General features: G+C 42.8%; 1 long non-coding RNA gene across 1 annotated transcript in view; it reads left to right on the plus strand.

The window, feature by feature from the left end:
- Positions 1 to 23,617, plus strand: part of LOC111754126 (uncharacterized) — an 85,315-nt gene extending 61,698 nt beyond the window's left edge. Inside the window, exons 2-5 of the long non-coding RNA XR_002788830.2 lie at positions 17,851 to 18,069; positions 19,388 to 19,567; positions 20,066 to 20,149; positions 22,060 to 23,617. This is a non-coding gene — a long non-coding RNA (uncharacterized LOC111754126). The remainder of the gene's footprint in view (positions 1 to 17,850; positions 18,070 to 19,387; positions 19,568 to 20,065; positions 20,150 to 22,059) is intronic.
- The last annotated feature ends 591 nt before the right edge of the window (positions 23,618 to 24,208 follow it).

A 24,208-nucleotide genomic window follows, 5' to 3' on the forward strand; every position in this document is an offset into this window, starting at 1 on the left:
TGTTGTTTCAATATACACGGAGTAGTCTGGGAGAAGATTCCATTGTCCCTGCGGCTGCAGGTGACATGTGTATGCATATGTACATACACACCCAGTCCTGGAACACAGCTTAATCCATTTTTTAAAAAACTGGCCATGGGAGACCCAGAATGGCCAGTGAGCTAGTGGGAGCACAGGAGTCAAAAAATTATTATTCTCGTAAGTGAAAGAAGAGAAAGCATCTCCTGATCCAAGAGTTTTACACTTTACACAAACTGCTAGTCATGGTTTGTGGCCGCATCCTGAGAAATGATTTCCCAGACATTGCTGGGGGAAGCAGGTGCCAATGGTGTCTGGTCCCGGACACCCTTAGGGGAGTGTGGAGGCCTAACGCTCAGACACATGCGTTATTCACTGTTGCTGTCTCTGATTATTCATCTCGTGGGTCAGAGCAGGACTAACTGCTGGCTTCCTGACCTTTGAGAACGACATGGCAAAATTCGGGAGAATGTATTCTTGTGTTTGGGGCTTTTAGAGACTTCCATGACTTGGTGCTTGGGACAATTTGAAAGCAAATTGGCTCCTCGTCACTGCTGTTGGCTAATAATTGTACTAATCTTTCTGTGAGTGCACTTTGCTCTTCCCTCAGTCCCCAAATCAGGGAAAAATGGGAATTGTGTGCCTGTACTGTTCCATGAGACTATTTCAGGGTCTGCCACAGGATAGATAAGGTCTTCAGTGGATGATCCACTGGGCATAGTCTCGAGCCGTCATTATGATCCCAGAGACCTCTGCATGACAGATTTGGCAAAATGAAAGGAATATAGCTCAGTAGCTGAGCCATTTAAACAGCAGCTGTTCTTGCGCTATCAGATCCAGTGACCATTGGAGGACCTCAAAAGCAAGCTCAATATTTGCTTGAAAAGAAGTAGGTGTGTATGCTTATACATGTGTGTTTGTGATCACACATGAAAGCTTGTGTATATGTGCATCTCTGCACACTTGGGTACTGTGTTCTATACATTTTTTTCATCTGTCTACAATTTACCCAGTAAAACAATTTTGCTTTTTTGAGAATGGAAGAGGTTAAACTAAAATTTGGAGTAGAAATGGTCATGAGTGATCTTTGCAGAATAAACCTTGAGCATATGTATAGGTAAAATATATTTATCTTGAACATTAAGGTCAAGTCATCAGCCTTACTACCAGGAGGAATTATTAAATCAGCAAGATTGGTCCATAATGAGGTTTTATAATTGGTCTGTTTTATGCAGAGGTTCTTCATTCAATGATTCAGTGAACCATGGATGAAAAATATTTGAGAAAACAATTGCATACATACTGAACCTGGAAGACCTTTTTCTTATGGCTCCCCGCTAAATAATACAGTACAATAACTACTTTGCAGCATTTGCATTGTAAAGGTATATTAGGAAGTAGGGATGATTTGAAGTGGAGGAGGAGGACGTGTATTGTGCAAACACTATGACATTTCATATACGGGACTTGAGTATCCAGAGACATTGGCATCTACTGGGGCTCAGCAGGTACCAAGGGATGCCTGTAAGTTCTAATGCCCCAAGTGTTACTTAAATTACGATGAGAGTCCACCCTCCAATTTAGAGAGTAAGTGCTCAGTAAACATTAATGCCTAAACATTTAAGAGCTGTATGATCTCAAGGGCGAGAAAACATCATAATGTCTGTCCCACTTGGCTAATTTCTTACACCTTCTTGGAAATGGGGCATCTAATCACTTTAAGCACCCTAAACCCTCCATGCCCTTTACCTAGGTTTCTACAAGTTCCCTGTTCCAGTACTCCGTGGAGATGGCTAGACCTTTGGAATGAACTGCTGGTAAAGGTGCAGAGCACTGTTGTTCCTTGCTTCTCTTCTCCTGGTACCCTAAGCTCCATTTCTCTCCATCTGCTCCCTCCTAAGCAGTTGCCAGGTCCAGCCACAGGGAGGTTGGGGCGGCTGCCGACAGAGCATGCTGTCCGTGTCCTTTGGCAGGAGACTGCTCACTGGCTGGCACAGAAGGCCAGTGAAGGCAGGAGGGGGTGCTGGGGCCCCACAGGACAGCGGGTAGAGGATGGGGAGGGTGGGAAGTCAGACTCTGGGTGGTTGAAACTCTTGGGGAGCTGCTGGATCTGAATTAGAAAGAGATTTCAGCAAAGACACAGTGGTTTCTCCCTTCAGTCCCCGGTAGTTCTCCAGTTTGCATTTTCCAGCTCCTCATGCATATTTCCAAATTATAAAAATAAAATAAAAATATGTGTGGAAAAATACGGTACCAGTGACACCACCTTCCCAGTTTACAACAGTTCTGTTTTGACTCCACCATTAGCTAGACTAGTGCCCCTGAGTAGCTGGTTTAATTTGTCACCTTGAATTATTAACTGTTTCCCTACCTGTCTCAGTGGGTGTCCTTCTGATCCCCACCCAGGAGAGGGCTCAGTGACCTGCTAATCCTGTGCTCTTTCTTGGGCTCAGGGCTCTGTCTGAAGAGCTTGGTTTCCTCAAAACCAAGGAGACAAATCTGAATTCACTGCACAGTCATCTCCCAGTGGGTTTTGCCACGGAGTGGTTGAAGCAGGAAGGTGGTAGGTAAGGGCAGGAGGACAGGAAAGACTGACTACAGAACTAGCTCTGGAGGGTTACTGGGTGTCCTCAGTCTGTTTCTTTTGGTTAGGGTCCAAAAGCCAGAGAGACGCTTATTCTAGAACTGAGATGATATAGAAGACTGCCTAGTGGGAAGCAGAGAGAGCTGTAATTCTACTGTATATTTTATGCCAACAAAAGCGGTCTTTTGAGGGACCCTGACACACTTTTTGGGCATTCTGCCTCTTGTTTTCCTATGAGACCTTGGGTACTACACATGGGTCTTTTGTCCCTGGGTGTTTAGAATCTTCTTGGGCAATACTATGTCTTCAGAATGTCGCCCAGGGCTCTCTTTCCCCTCCGAATTTACATACCTCCAATCCCATTCACCTTGGACCCTTCGTGCTTTTCCAGCATCCAATGGATGAGTAGAGGCAGTATCTCAAGTTAATGAGCTCCTCAGAAGCTACAGGTTATTTCTGGCGATGGCAGAATGAGGAGGAGAAAATGAAGAGGAAGTAAAAGGCTTAAGGTGCAATATGTGTATGCATCGATTTCCCGTGATGAATGTGTGTATTATAAACGTATACTAACAAATCTTAAAGGAGACATTTCAAAACAATGAGTCTTTTGGGAACAAGCTTCACTTGGATTAAAATCTGTCTCATTTCTGTAAAATGCAAATTATCTTACATATAAAGAGGTAGTATATCAGCATAAAAATGCATATAGTAGTAGTTGGGTGTGGTGGTGCACATCTTGAGTTCCAGGGCTCTGGGAAGCAAAGGCAGCCTGAGCCACTTAGTGAATTAGTGGGACCCTGTCTCAAAAAAAAAAAAAAAAAATCAAAGATTTGGGTATATAGCTCAATACAGAGGTCCTTGATTCAATCCCAAGCATCATCAAATAGAGAGAATGAAAGAAACAGAGGGAAGGGTGACAGAGAGACAGAGACAGACTGAGAGAGAATCAGAGACAGAGAGACAGCGGAGATGTGTCTTGTTCGCCTGCAGCTTATGCTCTTCTCTAGAGGTAACTGAAATGACTACTTCGATTCTGATCCTTCCAGAGACATTTTATGTACATGTAAGCAATCATAATCTCCACCTCTTTTTAATTTTTAATAGGTGTTTTCTTTTAGAATATATTAGTTCTATGTTTAAAGAAAAATTTAAAAGACATTGTAAAGTCCCTATATATGCTATAATCCAGCTTCTCTCTTTGTCAGCATCTTATGCCTTCATGGTGCACGTGTGACCTTTAGGGAGCCAGCTAATGTTGATTGGTTCACTACAATGAAGCAATCAGTTTCACAGCTTATCAAAGGTTACTCGTTTTACTTCAGGTCTCTTTTCCATTCTGGAACTCCATCCAGGATATTTCCTTAAATTTAGTTGTTATGTATCCTGGCTTGTGACAGCTTCTCAGGCTTTCTTTTGCTGATCCTGAAGGTTTTGAGCGTGGCAGGTCAACTATTTTGTATGCTGTTCCTCAGTTTGAGCTTGATGTTTTTCTCCTGGTTGAGTTAGGGTTGTGGGTTTTGAAAGGGCAATTTCAGAGATGAAGTATGTCACAATGTCAAGGTTCCATTCATGATGGTCTCTTTGATTGCCTGGTAAAGGTGATCTGATAATTTCTCCACTGTGCAGTTATTTCTCCCTCCTTACTGTAATGTTTGGAAGAAAGTTATTAAATGCAACACAGTGAGTGGGGAGTTATGTTTCATGCCTTTACCTTTTAAAGACTTTGCCTTCATAAAAAACAACCTATTTCAGAGGTTGTCCCATGTCACCTATAAACCACGATGTCTGTATGTTTGGAGATTATATCAGTGTCAAGAACTTTCATGTTCTTCATTAATTTGTACTTATTTTCTAGATGTACTAATATTATAACTAAACTTCTTTGTGATGGATACTTAGATTGCTCTACTGCTTAGCTTTGTAAACAATGCTAAAACAACCAGGTACACATCCAAGGGTATGTACAAGCTAGATTCCTCAATGCTGAATTGTTACCTGATGAGAAAGTTATTCGTAATTTCATGAGATATTGCCATATTGATTTTCATAGACAGTGAGCCAATTTATACTTCCCCAGCTATGTGGAATCAATCAGAACAATTCTTTTGATGGAATTTCAGGTTGGTGAAGGAATTTTTCTTTCTATTTTCTTTTGTGCTAGCAGGATTCAAACTCAGAGCCTTGAACTTGCCAGGCAGGTGCTGTGCAGCTGAGGTACATCCCTGTCTTAGGAAGTGTTTTTAAATTGAGAGTCCATATACTGGTTTTGTAGATCTTAAATCCTGATACAACAGGAACAACTGTATAAAATCCAGTTATTTGGGTGGAACTCAGTCTTTGAGCTCATTTAATGAATTCTAGAAGAATATTCATGGTGAATTTTCACTCTTACGTTCTTCATTCAGTGTCTGCATCTGCCTATTTCCTGACATGCTTTTGAAACCTTTCTTTGCAAGTAACATTACTTTTTCAAGACTCTTACCTTCTTCCACAGCTATCATGTGTGTATTGACATTCTTATCTTGCCTTGCACTTTGCCAGTTTAGCACAAATGCTCTCCATCACTTTGTATCAGTTTGCATCTGTGTATTAGTATACTCAGTGTCTTATGCCATTGCTATGCTGAAGACTGATTTGGTATTCCAAGCGTGTGGTGAATATTCGTAGGTAAGAGACTGTGTCTTCTGGTTTTGTACCATCTCAAAGCCTCCTGAGCCCAAGTGAAGTGAGTGCAGTTATTGTAGAGCTATTGACTGCCGTTCTCCTCCTCTCTTCCCCATTCATCACCTGCTGCAAGAAAGAGTTGCCCGGGAGGAAACCATTGCTGGGGAGATATCTGTGTAATCTCTGATTTCTTGTTGTTCACATTTCTTTCCTCAGAATAACATGTTAATAATAACAATAATAATATCTGTCAGATACAGATATTTTCTTTGTGGCTAAGTGATAATGTCTCAGGGGTCATGAGAAATAGCCATAAATGTCACTAGAGAGATTTGATCTGTTCTAGATCTTTTAAAGAAGAACCAGAGAACCAGTGGATGGAGGGAGGGAGGAAGGGGGAGAGGAAAAGGGGATGGGAAGAGAATTTAGGTGTGCTCTGTGCATGCATCAGAATCCCATGTTGAATGTAATCATTAGGTACCACAAACAGGATGCAAGAAAAGCTTGAAAGAGAAGAAATTATTTGGAACTGCTCTAGATCATAACAGAGTAATTTCAGGTCATAAGAGACACTGTGGATAGATGGGACCATGTCTTCCTTGATTTTTGAACTTGAATGTTATGAATTTAGTTATTATTTAGTGCAGCAGGGCAGCTGGGTCGGCTCTTTCCCCTCTTCCCCGGACCTGGAAATTTAACCCAGGGCATTTACACTGAGCTATGACTCCAATTTCCTCACCCTATTTAATTTTTTTGTTCATTTGATTGTTTGTTTTGGTACTTGGAGTTGAATTTATGATCTCATGCTTGCCAGGTAGGTGCTGTGCCACTGTGCTATATCCCTGGCTCTCGAGACAGGGTCGTATTAAGTCATTACATTGCCCAGGTTGGGCCTAAACTTTCAATTCACCTGTTTCAGCCTCCCAAGCCTCCCGGGATTGCAGGTCTATATCATCCTACCTGGCTGTGTTTGGCTCTTCAGTTATTACACTAGGAGTTTTAGTCTGTTTGGGCAGAGGTAACAAAATACCATAGACTGAGTAGCCCATAGGGAGTGGAAACTGAGTTCTCCAGTTCCAGTGTCTGGAGACTCTACTCAAGAGCCAGTTGCTGGTACACCGGTGTCTCATAGATGGTGTCTTCTCTCTGTGTCCTCTCCTGGTAGGAGGGTGAGGGGTCTCTTGAGTCACTTCTACGAGAGCACGAATTCCATTAATAACAGCTTCATTCTGTGCCCTGATCACTTCCCAATCTCACCTTTTAAGACTGCTGCCTTGAAGATCACACAGTCGGGCCATAGCATCAGGCTCCTTTTGGTGCCAACCTGACTTCCGGTAGAGCTCTCTGTACAGACTTAGTAGCCGTTCCTCAGAACACACAGGTCAGGGGCCAGCCCAGGCATCCTGTACTTGGAGGACAGACATTTTTGGTGTAGTGAAACATTCTCTCTTGCCTTTCCCCTTTTTAATCTTTTTTTAGCAACCTCCATTTCTGTCCACATGCTTTTATTCCATTTAGTTCTCATCCATATGAATAATTTAAACTATGGGCCTTTAGAACTGGAAGGAATGTTGGGAAGAATCCTAAAGAAAAATGTCTCATGAGGTCACAAATCTGGTTGTAGAAGTCTCCAGGGTTGAGTCAGTCTCAACAGCTATGAGTTAGTTTCTCTCTTTCATTCTCTCTTATTTATCAATAATTCAATAACAGTAGCAACAACAATAAAAAACAATAGCTAATGTTTATGGGGTACTTTCCATTAACCTTACCATACTGTGAATGCTTTATTTACTGCCTTGTTTCCTTGTCTCACCTTTCCAAGTCAGGCAACTCTCATTTTCCCCATCTAGTAGATGAGACTAGTGAGGAGACAGTGATGACACTGCTTGCCTGAGAGCCCACATGCAATGACAGCCGGAGCTGGGACAGAGAGGCTGAGGTGCACACACACACACACTTTGGCTTCTGTGCCCTCCCTGGCCACATTACAGAGCAAAGCAGTACATGGGATCAGAGCCAGCACAGAGCCAGGCTTGGCCTTTGAGTTTTCATTCTAGTGGAGCGGGCAAGGGGTGGGGACAGCTTTGCCAGTAAAATACAGAACCCTCACTGATCCTTGCATTACAGAGAACCTCAGAATGTATTTTTTTAGTATAAACATTTGCAAATATTGCATGGAATATACTTATAAGGACATTTCTTTCTATTTTTCTTTTGTGTTCTAACCTCCAATTTGAATGATAAATTTCTGATTTTTTTGTGAAGTTTGAGAATATTGCATGGAGCATATTCATCCTCAAAAATGTATTTAATACCACATGGGCCAAACTTATCTGAAAAATGCATTTCAGTACTGATCTCAGATTCAGATTTCACTGGGACACTGTGCAGTTACTTGTCAAATCAGGCATCTTCCCATGGTGACCACTTAGAATGTCTTGAAAAGCTGACACATTGTATACTCTCCCTGTGCCTGAGCTGTTATGGTCTCTCTTCCTCTTCCTTCCCTCGTCCTGTCCCCACTGTGCACAGTTCATCCAGAAATCACAGCCAGCAACACACAGCCAGTAGCATTTTTCAGAGCCCAATCCCAGGCCTCCAGGCAGCAGCAGTGTGGAGATATTTGCCTTCTGCCTGGCATTCAGTCCTGGGTGCACCCTGTCACTCTGAGGTCTCCTCTCCCCTCCAGCAACACTGTACTCCCGGCACTCCCATTTGCTCTGCCCAACCCTCCACCCGGACACACTGCCAACGTCCCCACCCTGCCCAGTGGCGCGTGCTGGTCTGCGTCAAGTTTCTTGATTAAGTGGACTTCACTGATGCTCTGGACTCAGTGGGAAGGAGGCAGTGGAGAGGGAGCTGGGTTCCCTCTTTGTCCTCGTTCTGAAATGGGCTTTCAGAGAACGGGGTGAGCCGTTGGGGTGGGGTGCCTGGAATATACTAGCTGCAGTCACAGCCTGTGTACTCTGGGGGCATTCTGCTGGCTATTTTAAGGCCAGACTGGTGAATGTTGGGTTCCCCTTTGTTTACCTAGGCTTTCAATATTTTCCCTGGCACGCGTCGAGGTGGTCACAGAATGTGGGAAACCAAGCAAGGGAAAAAATTAATGCTGTGGGATGACGCCCCTAGTAGTTGCTGCGAAATTCCATGGAAAAGACGGGGGCTCTCGCTATCTGGGTCTCCTGAAGCTCCGAGGCGTGCTGGCACCTGCTCAACTCCAGGAATGGTGGAAAAAGAAACCTGTCTGCAAGGCGTTCCTGGGCCTGCCTGTTCAGCCGGCTCCACCCCTTCCCTGGGCAGTGGTTTTGCCCACTGTGAATGCCCCTTTATCGTCAGTGAGTGATACTGACTTCTCAAAAATACTGTGGCGGCCTTGTGTCCCGCATGCCTGTGGCCTGAAAGTTCTGCTTCCCTCTCAAGGGTGTTGGCTTAAAAAGTCACACAAAATCTTGGGGAGAAATAGCTCCACTTGGCAGCATGGGAGGCTGGCTCCAATCACCTTCTGTTTCTCAGTCCATTGGCTGCAGTTACCAAGTGACCAGTTATTATAAGGTAAGGAGGTGGCGTTGGTCCTGAAAATTATGCAGTGGGCAAATCCATAGGGAACATTCCCTGTGTCACTTGGATTTGCGTGGTGGAAACTGAGTTGGTCACTTTCCATGACAGGCTTTGCAGGAAAGTACCCCATTGACCATCAGCAGACTTGGCCCTTTTAGTAACACGGATCCATTAGAGCCTTCAGTGAAAGTGAATCTTTATATGGCTCTGATGCTGGAAACGTGGTTGGGTATTGGTTTTCCCCATAGACAAAGCATTTATTAAGTGCTTACTGCATACAAGGTTTTGGGACAATTACTTTGCATACATTATGACACTCATCCTTCACGACACCATGTGATTGGGACATTGGAAGCGCCCTGCGGATGCCCAACAAGGTAGCTTGACTCTAGTGCCACACAAGGTCGGTTCGGAAATACCTCATGGACTGTATCTTCTTTTACACTGAGCTTCCACAGGAGGATAAATTTTCCACTAAACATTGATTTATTCTTCTGTTTGAAGTTCCTTTTCTCAAGTAGAGAGAAGCACTTGAAGACTCCTCAGTCCTTTGTGTTTGTCCAGCTCTGTTCAGCTGCAGGTGCTTGTATGACTTCAGTCACATTAAGTGAGTGGTTCATGCCTCACCCACTGTGGTTGGTTTTCTGTCCTATCTGAGTGGAGTTGGTTGACTGAGGGTCACTTTCAGAAGACAGAGACAGGGAAACGTGATCTCCAGAGAGTCAAGTTGGGTATCAGAATGTCATAGGCAAACTACCTGGGCCCACAAGTCCCTGAGGTGTCCCATGAGAACTTTGGTTGCCATGAGTATTTCCAGTGTGTTCATACCCAGTGTGGACAATGCCTTAATGGCAGAGACCCCTTGACAAGTGCTCCAGGATCTTGGCATTGGACTAAGTGTAAGGATGGTGGCAATGAGCTTTAGATGACCCACTGTCTGATTACGTGCTCCCCGTGGTGATATCAGTGCCCGCTTGGCTTTTCTCTGTCCTCAATGGGTGTTGTCCTCCCTCACGGTGGTAACTGCTGGCAGGTCTTCATTTTTGTGTCCTCAAAGTACCCATCAGTATAAAGAAATCATAGTCTTTGGCTTGTGGCAAAGACTTTCATTACTAATACAAGCTATGATTTGGGACTGAGTTCTGGATAGCTCAGAAGACTACAACCTCTTTATAATAAGCAGGTCTTCCCACTATCTGGGAATTTAACAAAATAAAAATATTTAGAAAAAGTGTGTTATACTCCAGTTCTTGCTTCAGAAGACACAAACCCAACACCATAGAATGTAAAAAGAGAAGACCTGCCTGCCACTCTTCATCACATGCATTCCCAAGCTTCAAAAAACAGTATCTAACCTTGTACATATATATGGGAGGCAAATGAATGCATACTGCCTAATTGTTTTCCAAACTCTGATTGCTTTTTATATTGCACAGCAAGGAACCTTTACTTTGTAACACTCCTAAAGTATGTGTTACAGGGAAAACCCAGTGCTTGGGTTGACATGGTTATGGTGAGGGTCAAGGATATGGCTGAGGTCAAGCACACCAGAAGACTTGCTGAACACATCTGGGAAAGCCGGCAGTTCCAGACAAGGGGCACACTGGATGTCTGTCACCAACCATGTGTTTTGATGAAGTGTGCAGGTCAACTAACGCTCAAGCATATGAATCAGAAAAGTACATTCAATTGTTCATTCGGACTCTCATTCACGTGACTGTTGGAAGGTTTCTAATGTCCAAGCTGTGGACTAAGCACTAAGAGGAAAGCAGAATGCAAGAAGATAGGAGTCTTGCCCTCCAGTATGCTTATAAGTAGGTGATTAGGAGAGACTAGAAGTAGCTGTTGCTAATATTGTTACCATATAGTGTAAACAGGGCATAGGAAATTTATGATTTTTTAATTTCATGGAAAAAATATAGCAAAATTTTATAACAAAATAATAGAATAACAATAGTACATTATGTATTGTTATCTTCAAATATACTTGGCAAATTCAAATAGATGATTCTTTCTTTGCTATCCTTACATTGAAAAATTATAGAAATTTAAAAGGGAAAACATTAAAGTGAATTATTTGTAAAGCGTTTCTCTGAAGAAGGCTTTCAGTTGACAAGGTGGGACTGACCGCACAGCAAGGACCTGCACTGAGTGGCTGTTGTCAGCCAAACCCTCTGGGATGGGTTAGATTTGCAGAAGCTTTTGTGGAACTTGAAGGTCAGAGGCTCTTGGGAAGGAAGAGAGCTGAGCAGAGTAGAGATGGGACCCAGAAAGTTGGCGCAAGTGTGGAAACAGAGAGTAGAAAAAAGATTCTCATAGTACAGTGCTCCACAATCCCATCTTGTCACAAACGGCAAATCTTCCATTGAGGGTTTATTATATTTCCTTTATCCATTCATTTGTTGATGGACACTTTGGTTGGTTCTGTAATCTAACCACAGAGAAATAAAGAGATGATGGTAAAGTGTGCAAAGCTTCAAGTTTTTTGGGTTTTTTATTTTTTATTTTTGATACTTTGAGACATATTTCACGGTGTGATTACCACAGTGGAGAACAATGGACATTTTAGAATCAGTAAGACTGAGTATGAAATGTCTTTATCACAAAAATAAGGTACTTAAATGTTAGTTGGCATGGTATTATTACACATTCTATTCGTAATTCAGAGTATCATTTTATATCCTATACATATATGTAACTATACTTTGTCAACTTATAATTAAAGAATAAAAGTTCAACAAAAGATTCTCAATGTGAAGGGAAGAGAAAAATCTGGAATAAAGAAAGGGAGGAACAGGAGAGGGAATACATATAGTCCCGGGAGAACCAGCTAAGGAACAACCTCTTTTTTTATTTGCTAATAGAAAATCTAGACTTGTTAAGCTATTCTAAAGACAAAAACACGATAATCAGGAGTACGTCAAACCTCATCCCAGTTCACTTGCTTTGTTATAGAAAGCTAACCTAAGAAGGTAGAAACTAAAGGATGTAACCTAAGAGGCTATAAAAAAGCAGACTGGAAAAACAGGGTGGAAGGACAGAAGTTACCCAGAAGCACTTATATCAGTGGTAAGACTTTTGCAGCTAGGATGCTTCCCAGGAGGCCACCTAGAGAGGTCTGAATTAATCTGGGTCCAGTTAAGTGAGACTCATGCCCTTGTGGAGAATGACAGACTGATCCTTCAGAGACCTCTGCCTTTTCTTTTAGGGTTAAGGATATCTCTAGGCCCCAAAGAACTGCCCTTCCAAAGAAAACATCTTAACTTCAGCCTGTGTATTCCTGCCCGGTTCCTGTGCATTTGTACCACCCCTCTCGCTTGTCTGCTAAGGTCCAGACAGCATCTGACAGCACAAGGGCAAGCCTTCCCAGACTGTGAGCAGCCGGTATAACAGGGCTGAGGACCAGACAGGAGACTCGAGAGAAGATCGTGCAGATGGCACTGATGTAGATACTAAGCCAGCAATGATAGGACTGTTTGAGGATGTACATGTTGATCACTGAAAATGAGTTATGTTGCTTCAAGATCCTGCTCAGACTGTAGGAGAGAACTTGCTGCCTCGTCCCACTAAAAAAAAAAAAAGTCTTTTTCTCCTCCAAAACTCATTTAAACCAGTTCTTCCTCAAGATAAACGAAATGAAGACAGCAAATTGACACTAGCAGAGAGAACTATGATCTTTATTAGCAAAGGTGAATTAGCTTAAGCAAGGGGGCAATTTTAATTTATGACTTACCCTAAAACTTCCTGTCTAGGTACCTGCCAACTTGGCCAGTAATTTTTGCCTTTACTATCAAATGGGATCACCCTTCTTCCTAGGTATAAAAGGTGGGGCTCCCCCACCCCCCCATCCCCGTCCTTGTCCATGTGTTTCCACATCATGCCCCCCTCCATCCTCGTCCTCTGAGTTTCCATCTCAGCATCTGGAGGCCAGGCTTGGCATTCACACCCTGCAGTGAACACTGCCTCTCATGCTGGTTTATCACAAGGAACAAGTCTCCACTCAGTAACAGGCTCAACATTGCTGGCACTGTCTTCTCTTTTTCATCATCAGGAGAATCTTTTCTTTCTCCTCCAAATTTAGCATTCACCATAACATAAAAACGCTCTTATGGATAAGCATTCATGTCCCTGGACACAGTAATATAAACTAATGGTGGGGAGTTTCAGCAAGAATACTATTCGGAAGCATCTAACAAAGACAGCTCTCAGTGAGGTAAAGGATGTCGAGGGTGCCAGTGTCCAGGCCTTTTCCATTCTGTGTGGCTGGTATCTGGCTGCTAGTATTGGAGCCCCTTGGCCAGTCCTGGTGGTAGAAACCTTTTGAGGAAGCTCATTGCAGCTGGAAGCATCCAAACACAGGTTTGGAAGGAGCTGAGCCACACCAAATCTTTTGCTTTTAATCAGAACAAATTTTCACAGAAGCAAAACCAGTGAAAGAAACAAAATCAAAAGATCTGAGATGGGATATAGTGAAAAGTTGGCTTTCTCCTGGCTCTGAGTTATAGCCGTCCTATTCTCTCTGCTACAGACAACAAGGGTAGATGATTTGGGTGTGTTTCCACAGAGAATCTTCATTTATAATTGAAAGATAAGGAGGCACACACACACAAACACACATACACAGACACACACACACACACACACACACACAGAGAGAGAGAGAGAGAGAGAGAGAGAGAGAGAGAGAGAGAGAGATGATTTTTTAACCCCAGGTACAGCTTGGAGGCCTGTTTATATCATTGCATGCAGGACTTGTACTTCCACATCAATACAAGCTTGTTTTCTTATCAATCCACAGAGGGCTGTCATTTACAGCTCCTATCTTATGGCAATTGCACCACTTCCATTCCTCACTGATGGATAATCAGGGATCCCCCAACAATTTTCTGTTAAAAACAGTGTTGTTAAAGATTATTTTTGTATGTCTCCAAGTATATTTTCAAAACAGATTCCAAGAAGTGGAACTGGGTTGAGGAGACTGTGGACTTGAATTCCAACATATATTTAGCCTGATGTCAATTTGCCCTGATCAATACTTTTTAGAACCTATGTCCACTGATCTTTGTTTGTGAGGTAAGTTTTAGTTCTAGAGGAATCAGAAGCAGACAACACTGTTTGTTCCCAACTTTCCTAAACACAGAAAATACCTGGGGATTTACTAAAAATATTAAACCTCTGTCTCTCTCCCCACACCAACCAACTCATAAGGCTTGAAAGCAACATGAGCTATAACCAGGAAACCTTAGGACACTGTTGGTAGGAAAAGGCAGTGTGCAGATTGTGGTATGGGGTTGGAGGCAGGTGTAGGTTAGAGTGCTGGGAAAGTGATAGATGGGAGATCCTTGTAAGACAGACACTTGAAAGCGTTAATGAGCCATGGTGATTCTTCTTTTGAAATGCTTCATAAGAGCTTAGCTGCTTCTTTCAGTGGTGGATTAAGCACAGCATGCACAGAGGCAAGTGGTCAGATACAGGAGTAGGTGGCGAGCAGGGAGGTGAGAGTAAATGACCTTATTACCATGAAGATATAGCTGTTACTTCAAAAGTGTTCCCCTTGTAATGATCATATCACCTGACCACAGAGCACTCAGCATGTGCCTGTCCATCTGCTGAATACTTGACACAAATGATCTTTAATATGCCTGAGGGCAGGTAATTTCTTATTGCGTCCTACTAGACAGCAGACACCAAAGTCCTGTGGAGTTACGTGGTATGCTCAAGTTCACTCATTTGCATAGCGGTAAAATCAGGATTGGAATCAGTTCATTAGGGCCCACAGCCATGAGCTTTGCAAACACAATGCACACACTTTAAAAGGGACAGCAGGAAAAGCCACGAAATAAACAGAGAAGGGCACACAGAGTCTATTTCCACGTTCATACCTCAAGACAAGTGGGACATGCTGTTTGCACTGAGAGTAAAATTCACACTAATTCTAAAGACAAAAATTGGGGCTGTAAAGACATTTCCTGTTGTTCACTGGCTACTCCTACAGCCTCAGAAATCTCATTTCCCTTCTCTTCAGCATGTATTTGGCTAAAAGCTTTGAGAAAAAACTGCTTTCTATTCAGTCACCAGCACCCACCTCTCAGTTTGTACATTTAACACACGACATGCCATGAAAAACATTTGTACCTTCAAAACAGCCTGGTATCAAAACACCCAAAACAAATACTGCTAGAATATGCGAGGATGATTTGGGCAAAACACATACTTGTAAACCAAATAAGCACAAAACCACAGCAACAGCACAGGGAACAGCTTCTGTTGAAAATGGCTCCCGCTCCAGTATCTCTTTCCTTCTTCCTCAGGTAAGTGCTGGAAGCCCCTGGAAACCTCACAGGGCGATCGTAAGTCTGCCACGCCAGTGATCCCTATAGCTAGCATTAGGCCTTGGCGAAAATCTGTAGTATCTTAAGCTGAGACAAGGATTCTACCTGGTTCCTGCAATACAACAAGCTAGGGGGACCCCCCCCCCTTTTTTTTTCTGTGAAAGGACACTGGATGGGAGACTGAAGATTTATTAGCAAACCAAAGATCTCAATTCTAAATTTTGAAGTATTGGGGGAAAACATTAACCCTATGGGTTAGGGTTTGCTAGAGAAACTGCATGAATAGAAAAAGTGTGAAATTATGCCAAAGGGTCAGAAGCAGCATAATCCACAATGACAGTCGAACACTGGAAAGCTGGAGAGCTCCCCAGCAGCTTAGCCTGGGAAGCGGGAAGCCACAGTACAAGAAGATTCAAGGGTGCAGCACAGTGCAAGACGGGGGGAGTCCCTGACACGAGTTCAAGTTGAAAGGCCGAAGAAGCGGAGTCTAATGTCCAAAGGGAACAGCTGAACAAAAGTGTACCTGTGAGCAGAGTGGAGCCTGCCAGACACAGCTGATTTTCTCCCTCTGCCCCTCTCAGTCAGGCTGGGCTGCACGTCTCCCGGATGGTGGCGCCCACAATCAGAGCGGGGCTCCCGCTTGGTGTGCCGGCTCGCCTGTCAGTCATCTCTGGAACCTTCCTCCGGCTTCTTCCAGAAGTGTGTTTTACTAATCTACAAGGGGTTTCTTACTGCAGTCAAACGGACAATCAAGATTAGCAGTCCCAGCAACTATTTCAGGTACTGAACAAGGCAGAGAAGCTACCAGCTGCTGCTGCGAGTGATAGCCACAATAATAGCAGCCACTCATGTGCATGGAAGTTACTATAGGCCGAGCTCCAGAACGGCTGCTTTAACCAGGGTGATTTTACTTACTCCCAGGCTCCTCTGGAGGTGTCTGACACCCTTTTAGCGTGGTGATAGAAAGCGTAGCTGTTGCTTGGTGAGGGCTGCTATAATACAGTGGATGTAAGCTAATGATGCTGCTAAGTATCCTATAGTGCACAGGACAGAGCCACCCCACACTGACCACCAAGAAGTATCCCACACAAGATGGCAGTAGTAATAAAGCTGAATAGAATTTGCAGTAGACCTGCATAAGTAACCTTCAAAAAAACTGTACGGAATGTATTTGTATTGTGCCCACTTCACAGATGAGAACACTTCAGCTTAAAGAAACTCCAAAGATTCTGACCTTTGAACACTCCGTTTTCTTTCTTGGGGTTCTTTCTTGCTCTTATGATGATACCCAAAAATTTAGATTTTTTTAGCAGCTGGGAATTGGCTCCTTGCACGTTAGCATAAAAGTTACATAGCCCAAACTGACCCAAGTCTCATTCCATGCTGGTTGATGCTGACCAACAGCTGGTGGCTGGAACAGGGACATAAAAATTATATAATGTCTGCGGAACTGATGAAAAGTTGACTTAACTGCTAAGATAAGGAACCAGGAAGACAGAGAGTGAGAATCTACACCAAGTTAAAAATAAGTTTTCTATCTGTGGTATCTGGACTGTTCTCCCACATCCTCTGTTCTTTATTTCTCCTCTCTGATAGTGGTGTAGTGTGTGTTGTTGAGAAAACACACCACGATGGCATGAGAATCAGACAGAAGGGATCCCTACACTGCAAGCCTTAGACAGCATGAAGTCATCAAATTCCAAGAGTTGGGGTCCTTTGGAAGACAACTTCTGTTTTTCTTTCCTTTTTTCTTTTTTGATAAATGCCAAGTTTCTTGTCAACATATTTATGACTGCAGCCTAGAGAGTCAGACTTTTTCTTTTGAGTCATTTCTTCTGCATCTGGCCTGAATGTTCGACTTTCCTCTTTCTTATGCTCTGTTTTGTAGCCTTCTCTATTTAAAAACTTTTTTCACAGTTCTCCCTGTTTATATCTTCTCTTTTCTCTTTTTAATTTTATTTATTTATTTTTCCATCAATAAGACATTTACCCATTTTAAGATGTCTAAATGATGGCTTGATCCAGAGAACGTTAACAGATTTATTTATACTTGTTTCAAAGCTGAACTACTGAGACTCGCTCATGGAAACATTCCGACTCGCATTAGTGCTTTATACCCTGGCATGAATACTAAAACTCCACACTCAGATGAAAATGGGAAAATGAACAATATGTGATTTCTTCCCCTATTTTCTGCCCACAGCCAATGACTTAGGTGCCTTTTGAGTCCATGGGAAAAAACATCTAATATTCAGTACCAGTAACAGGAAGAAGAGGGAAACATTTTTTTCAGAGTGAACACTTTCCCGCTGTGCTGGCCTCAGCACGCTCCCCACTTCGTGGCGCGCTGTTTGGTACCTTTCAGCATCACTGTTACTCGTTTGGCGAGAACCGAACACAGGTTGGGATCTTCAAACAAGCCAGGCAGAGAGGCCTCACTTGCCTCCCTCAAAGAGTCGGCAACTGCGCCCTGGAAGTGCGGATCTGCTTTGTTGTCCTGAGCAACTTCTTGCACAAGACTCTGGAAAGGACGCTTCTGACTCCGTGAACATCAGTGGACTCCTGATGGTGGCCAGCTCCTCGCAGTGGCACAGTTCCTGGTCTGTAACGATGCAGTTTCTTCACCCCTCCAGTAGAGGGCGCACGCTTATGAATTTTTTTTTTTTTTTTTTTTTTTTTTTTTTTTTTTTCCAGCCAGCTGTTTCCTAGATGCTTAACCCCGGGCGGATCTGCGGGCAGTCGCAAGCACCAGCACAGCTCCTCCTCACCCCGGTCCTTCCACTGGAGCTCGGCCAGCGAGAGACTACTGGCGTTAGAAGCAATGGCAGCTGCGAACACAACTGTTACTTTTATTTTTATTAGTACACGTTTGCAGTACATAATGACCGTATTTATCATGAGGAGTTGATACAGGTACATTATACATCTTAATTCTTTTTTAAAAATCCCCTCCCCCTCTCCTTTCTCCCTGTTCCTTCCAGCTCTTGTTCTCCTTTCCATTTGCTATTAACGTTTTTCCTTGCATTCTCTTTTTCCATCCCTTGGCCCTGCCTCTCCCCTCCTCCATCCCTTGTTCCCCCATTCATCTGAAAAAAATTCCTATTTCTTGTTTATCTAGGTTCTATTTTGCTATCTATCACTTATGTGTTTTGAGCTTCTCATGAAAGAGAAACCATGCAACACTTCAGCTCACGTTTCTGACTTATCTCACTTAATATTCTGGTCTCAGATTGCATCCATTTACCTACAAATGCCTGCAATTAATCTTTCTTTACAGCAAAGGGGTCCTCCGCTGTGTATAAATGCCATGTCGGTGTGGGACAAGGAGAGCAAATTGTCCCCCTAAGTCATGACTACCTGTTGGGAAAGTTGAAGTATTTGGGTCAATGAGGGCAAAAACCTCTTTGGTGCAGTGAGGAGGCAACAAATTTAAAGATGTTTATAATGAATGAAACCCCTGGAAGTTTTGGAACAAGCTGTACAACAGGGTGCAAGTCCAGATATTTTTTCCCATCACAAGCTTTGAAAGCTATCTGCCTTAGCCAGCCATCTGCCTTTTCTTACTGATGATGCTTTTGATTTTTTTCTTTTAAATTTAACACACACTCACACATGTATTCTTCTTGCCTTCCCAACTGCTGGATTACAGGTGTGTGCATATTTAAGTACTTAAATATTAACTTTAAATGCTATATTTAAATATTTGAATTTAATAATAATTGTTAAATATTAAATATTGTTACCAGTTAAACTTTTACAGAGTTGATGAAATTGAAAATACATACTAATTTTGCAAATGTTTGTTAATCGTGATTTGAGACAGCTCCTATATCGCTGACAGTGAGAGGCATCACAGTGTCTGTGTTGTCACTGCTGCCCTGGAGGAACATAACATTTTGGAGAGGAGAATGAACAAACAGTCTTCTGGTTGCCACAGTGTGGAGATGTGTTAATTATCTATTCCTGTGTGACAAATCACCCCCAAATTTAATGACATAACATAACACGGCTTCTGTAAGTTAGCGATGTGACCGTGGCCTCCCTGGATCCTCTGTTTTACGGTTTTTTTTTTTTTTTTTTTATGAGACTGAGGTTGAGGTGTTGGCCTGAGGTCCATGGTGCCATCTAAAGCCTCCACTGAGGGAAGACTCACTTCTCACCCCATGCACGTGGCCGCTGGCAGCATTCAGCTCCCTGGTGGCTGTTGATTTGTGTCTCCATCCTTTCCCAGGTGTTGGCTGCAGGTTCTCTCCTCTGCAGCTTGCTCCAGCCATGCATGTGGAGAGGGCAGTTTATTACTACCCACATCATGAAGGCTCATTTTAGGAAGAACAGCCCGTCAGTTATCCAGTACACATTCAAGAAGATTGCGTCATTCTAAGGCTTGGACATCAGGAGAGCGCATCACTAGGTACTTGACCAGAAGCCGCCTACCACATATAGATTAGAATCCTTGTGGGGACTTGGAGAAACTGTCACTCTTGGTTGGTAAAGAAATCTCACCTTTAGAAAGAAGTAATTTTTAACTATCTGAGGCTGCAGTACGGCAGAAGATTTGGGTACCTACCCAGTGATTTGTAGAATATCCCCATTGCTACTGACTTTAAAGTAAATTTTTGGTAAATCACTTTGGGCATATGCCACTGATCATGATGTAAAATGGAATTCTTGCAGTGTGCCAAAGTCACATCACCGATGCTTCTGTTCTATCTCTGTCTCAAGAACAATTTTTTTTTGTCTCAAGACACTTTTGAAGTCAAGAGATCATTTAATTGTTCAGACATTCACTCATTTTATTTATCCTTTAATGTTTGATAGTGAGACGTAAGAGGTACTTACTTTTTAGGAATTAGATCATGAAATTTAGAAATAAATGAGGCTGACCTTTGAATATCTCTCCTCTGTCCAGATCACCAGCGGGCTATGTGACCTGTTGAATGGGTTGCAGTTGTCAAATCTGCTCCCACCAGTTCATTTCTGTACAACTTGAGAGGTGAGAAGCTCTTTGCATTTTTAAATGTTTGGCAAATAAACGAGAGTCATCTTTTGTGGCACATAAAAGTACAAAATTCAAATTGCAGCTCTTACAAAGTGTTGCTGGAGCTAGGCGGCACCCGTTTGCTTACATATGGTCTGCTGTAGGCTGAATGCTTGCATTATTCTAGAATTTGGTGACTGAAATCTAATCTCCAATGAGATGGTGTTTGGAGATGGGGCTTTTGAGAGGTGATTAGGTCATGTGACTGGAGCCTTCATGAATGGGATTCATGCTCCTGGAAAAGAGGCCTTTAGAGCTCTCTTTCCTTCTGCCATGTGAGGTCACTGAGAGAGAAAAGCTGCCACCTCTGAAACAGAAAGTGGGCCATCCCAGCAGTGGAATCCGCCTCTTTCTGGATTTCCTAGCTACCTGAACGGTGAACAATCAATTTCTCTTTTTCTTAAGCCACTCAGTCCATGGCATTCTCTTTCAGCAGCCCACAAGGGCTATGACATGTCTGTGGCTGCTTTTGTTAAAATAGCAGAGTGGAGTAATTGCTACAGAGACTCTACAGCTCACAAAGCTTGAAATACGTATGGTCTGGCCTTTTAGAGAAAGTGTGCCCATGTTTAGTTTGGAGAATTATGGGCATGCTAAAGAATGTTACTGACCTGTGGTGAGTCATGTTCTAGACCCACAGACAAGAGGAATCAGGGGCTGAGAGCAGGAGTTTGCAAGCTTTGTGGACTTCTGGGGATAAAGTAGGCTTCTCAGAATGGGATAAAGAGAGAAAGGAGAGTACGTTTCAGTGGCCTTCAAACTGATGATTCAGACTCCTTAGAGGGTGAGGTACTCCCTGACACTGTTGCAAGAATTGCATTTAGGTACACATTTGTTTTCTCCATAGAGAGAGTTCATTGCTTTCAACAGCTTCTTAACAGTTTAAGAACTGCCAGTGTGAGTTGGCATGGTGGCTTACAGGAAGCCACAAAGGTGTGATAGAGAATAACACATTTTTAGGGGTCAATGTTGACAATAGTGAGGTCAGAAAACAGGGTTGTATATGGGGCATAGAGAGATAAGAGGCTAAGCCAGTGCTCTTGACCACTGGAGGAACAGCCCAGAACCTGAATAAAGCAGAGGTCTGCTGTATCTCAGTACAGAGTAAAGGACTAACCAGAACAACGATATTGAATAAAATCTAGTTCAAAAGTTCCGATTTTTGCTTTGCAGTTGTTATTCCATCAGAAGCAGTTCATGGAAGGCAGAAATTCAACAAGCTCACAGAGGGTTGTTTGTAGCTCATTGTATTAAAGTTAGAATAACTGACCAGATTAGTTTATCAACCTTTGATCAAAACCACATCCTTCTCCTTTCTCCAAACCAAAATAACCTTGGCTAAATTTGCCTTTGGCCCCATGGAGTCTCCTCAAGCAGTGAGAGGCCAGCGCAATAAACAGCTCCATCTCCACGAGCTGAAATCTTCATAGTGGATCACAGCGTGGGCACACAGAGCAAAAGAGAACTTCCTGCTTCCTGGAAGCGGAAGGAAGGTCACCTTGGGCTGGGATGATGAGGCCTGGACTGGAGGTGTGTGGGGAGGTAATGATTTTCACCAGATTCTTTTTTGTATTTTATTTAGATTAAGTCTCGCGCAGCAGGGTGATTTCTTAATTAGAGCTGCCCAGCCAGGCAGACCTCCAGCTCAGACCCTGGACTGCCTTCTAAAGTTTCATGAGGGACCTTGTCTTGCCTTATTTCCTGAGTTCTAATATTTGAATAGTATGCAGTGGATTTCAATGGGAGGAAAAGACCTGTAATTTAATCATCGTTATTAGATTTTGCCTGTGGATGGGGAAAGGAAGAAGAAGGAGGTGGAAAGTCCTCTCTTTGTTAATTTCAGGGATTTTTTTTCTTTCTTCCAGTGGTCAAAGAAGGAGAATCAATGGGCTTTTACTCAGCTGTTTTTTTTTTTTTTTAAACAAAGACAGTAAATCAGAAGCCCTAAAGAGAATTATGTTCATGGCAAGACTTTCTGAGATCTGGTAAACCATTCATATAAACAAATTATGCAGTTCCTTCTTCAGTTGACCTGGATCCTGAGCATGGGATGACCCTACAGCTTTTTGTTCTCTCCATCACTACAGAAGCTTCAGACTGCGTTCTGTAAGACCTTACGACATGGAGGAAAGTTGAAGACAGAAATGGTCCATATATGTTTTCAAGCTGGGTCATATTGGCACCATTTTGGCTACTCTCTAGGGAAGGAGAGCCAACATAAAGGAAGAAAAAGGATCAGAAATTGGTGTGTTGTCCATGAGAAGAAGAAAGAGTGATTTGTCCTTCATCCTGTCTGATGAAGATGTGTCTTTGTTGGAATGGACAAACAGAAGCAAATGGCTAAAGAGGTAGAAGGAGACAGCCATATGTGTTTCCACAGGAAGAAATACACCTCGTGGAAGCTTTCAGGAAAAAAGACATGATGCAAGAAATATGATGCATCAAAAAGAAAAGAAAGAATTGTGTATATTCTTCTTCTGCAAAATGCAAACACACACACACACATACACACACACACACACACTCACGCACACACCACAGCCCACCCATAATCCTTTTTTAGCCCCTCTATCCTGTTGATCTTTCTTCTCTTAAAAATTATCAGCAAAGAAGTAATTCCTTTGGGAGGATTCCAGGCACTGCATTTGTCCGTGTGAAACGGGACCCAGATTTTTCAAAGCATGTTTCACAGATAAAACGGAAGGCGGAGCTGCATTACCTAGACATCACCCCTTTTGCCCCTCTGGCCACCTTTGTTTCTAAGCAACTGAAAGAGTGCTGGGCACACTGCAGAAGTTCCCCCTGGTAGTGACTGAAGGATGATTTTAGCTAAAAAGGACAATTTCATCACTAACGAGACGGAGGAGTTCCACTGGAAAAGAGTTTTACTGGTGCATTCTACTAAACGATCTAAGTCCCTTCATTGTTACAAATGGGTAATCAAAGAGAATCTTGTTTTGTGCCAAATATCTCCATTAAATTGTATTAGCATAGCAAATTCTTATTATGATGGGTTTCTCTGTGTAATCAGAAGTTGTCCGTAGTCCTGTTGATTAGTACACTTACTCCAAAAATTTTAAAGCACTAAATTTCAGAGAAAGTCAATATTTGGCCAAGTTTTAGGAAGTTCATTACACCTCATTTAGAAGGGATACTATGTTCTACTCAAAAAAGGCCTAATTCTCTCAAGGCAGTTGTTCCCAGACTAACAAACAAACAAATGAAGCCCTGCAAATAGGTCCCCTCTGCAGCCATCAAAAATCACTCCTGGAAGTGCTACAGTAGGGCTTTACCTGCAGAAACCCAGGGGTCTGTGATGGCCTCTCCGATTTGAAAAACTCAATGGGCACATGCAAAGGTAAATTGCACCAGTAACTCCAGGACTATCTGCTGTGAAAAGAATAAAAATGTTTAAGAAGCCAAGTTTGGAGTGCTTGAATTTTGGATTTTGAAACTGCAGTGTGCGTACACACACATACACACACTCACGTGCATGCACAGTTTTGAATGCAAAATGAATTCACATTTGAAAAAAACTTTCCACTCATAACACCATCACTGAAAAAGCACATTTATTTTATCTCCAGTTTGATTTGTCTTCTCATGGAATTAAACTTCAAAAATTGAGTCAGGGCAGAGATAACATAGATGCCTAGGAAAAAATGAATCCTGGCAAATCTCAGAGAATCAAAGATCTGGGGCTGCTAGGGGCAAGGTGGACTCAGCAAGCACAATCACTGAGGGGTCGGGCGTATCATCAGACACAGGCCCCTGCACAAACCAGATCTTAGGCAGCAGCAATGTGCCATGTTTTGGCATAGGTGGATGCATGCAGCTTATATCAGGAAGGGAAAATGGAGCATGCATGGGCTCAGCCTTGTGGATATGCGGAAACTCTTTCAGCTTCTCATCTAAGATTGCTAAGTACCTGACATGTTAAAGATAAATTTTCGGGAATCTAGGGTGATGCTTATCCTTTCTTTTGAATTGCAATTGTCTGTATTCATGGCCTCA

Source organism: Cavia porcellus, unplaced genomic scaffold (genome assembly GCF_034190915.1).
Source record: "Cavia porcellus strain 051 isolate PalLab524CR breed Dunkin Hartley unplaced genomic scaffold, mCavPor4.1 scaffold_12, whole genome shotgun sequence".
NCBI lineage: Eukaryota > Metazoa > Chordata > Mammalia > Rodentia > Caviidae > Cavia > Cavia porcellus.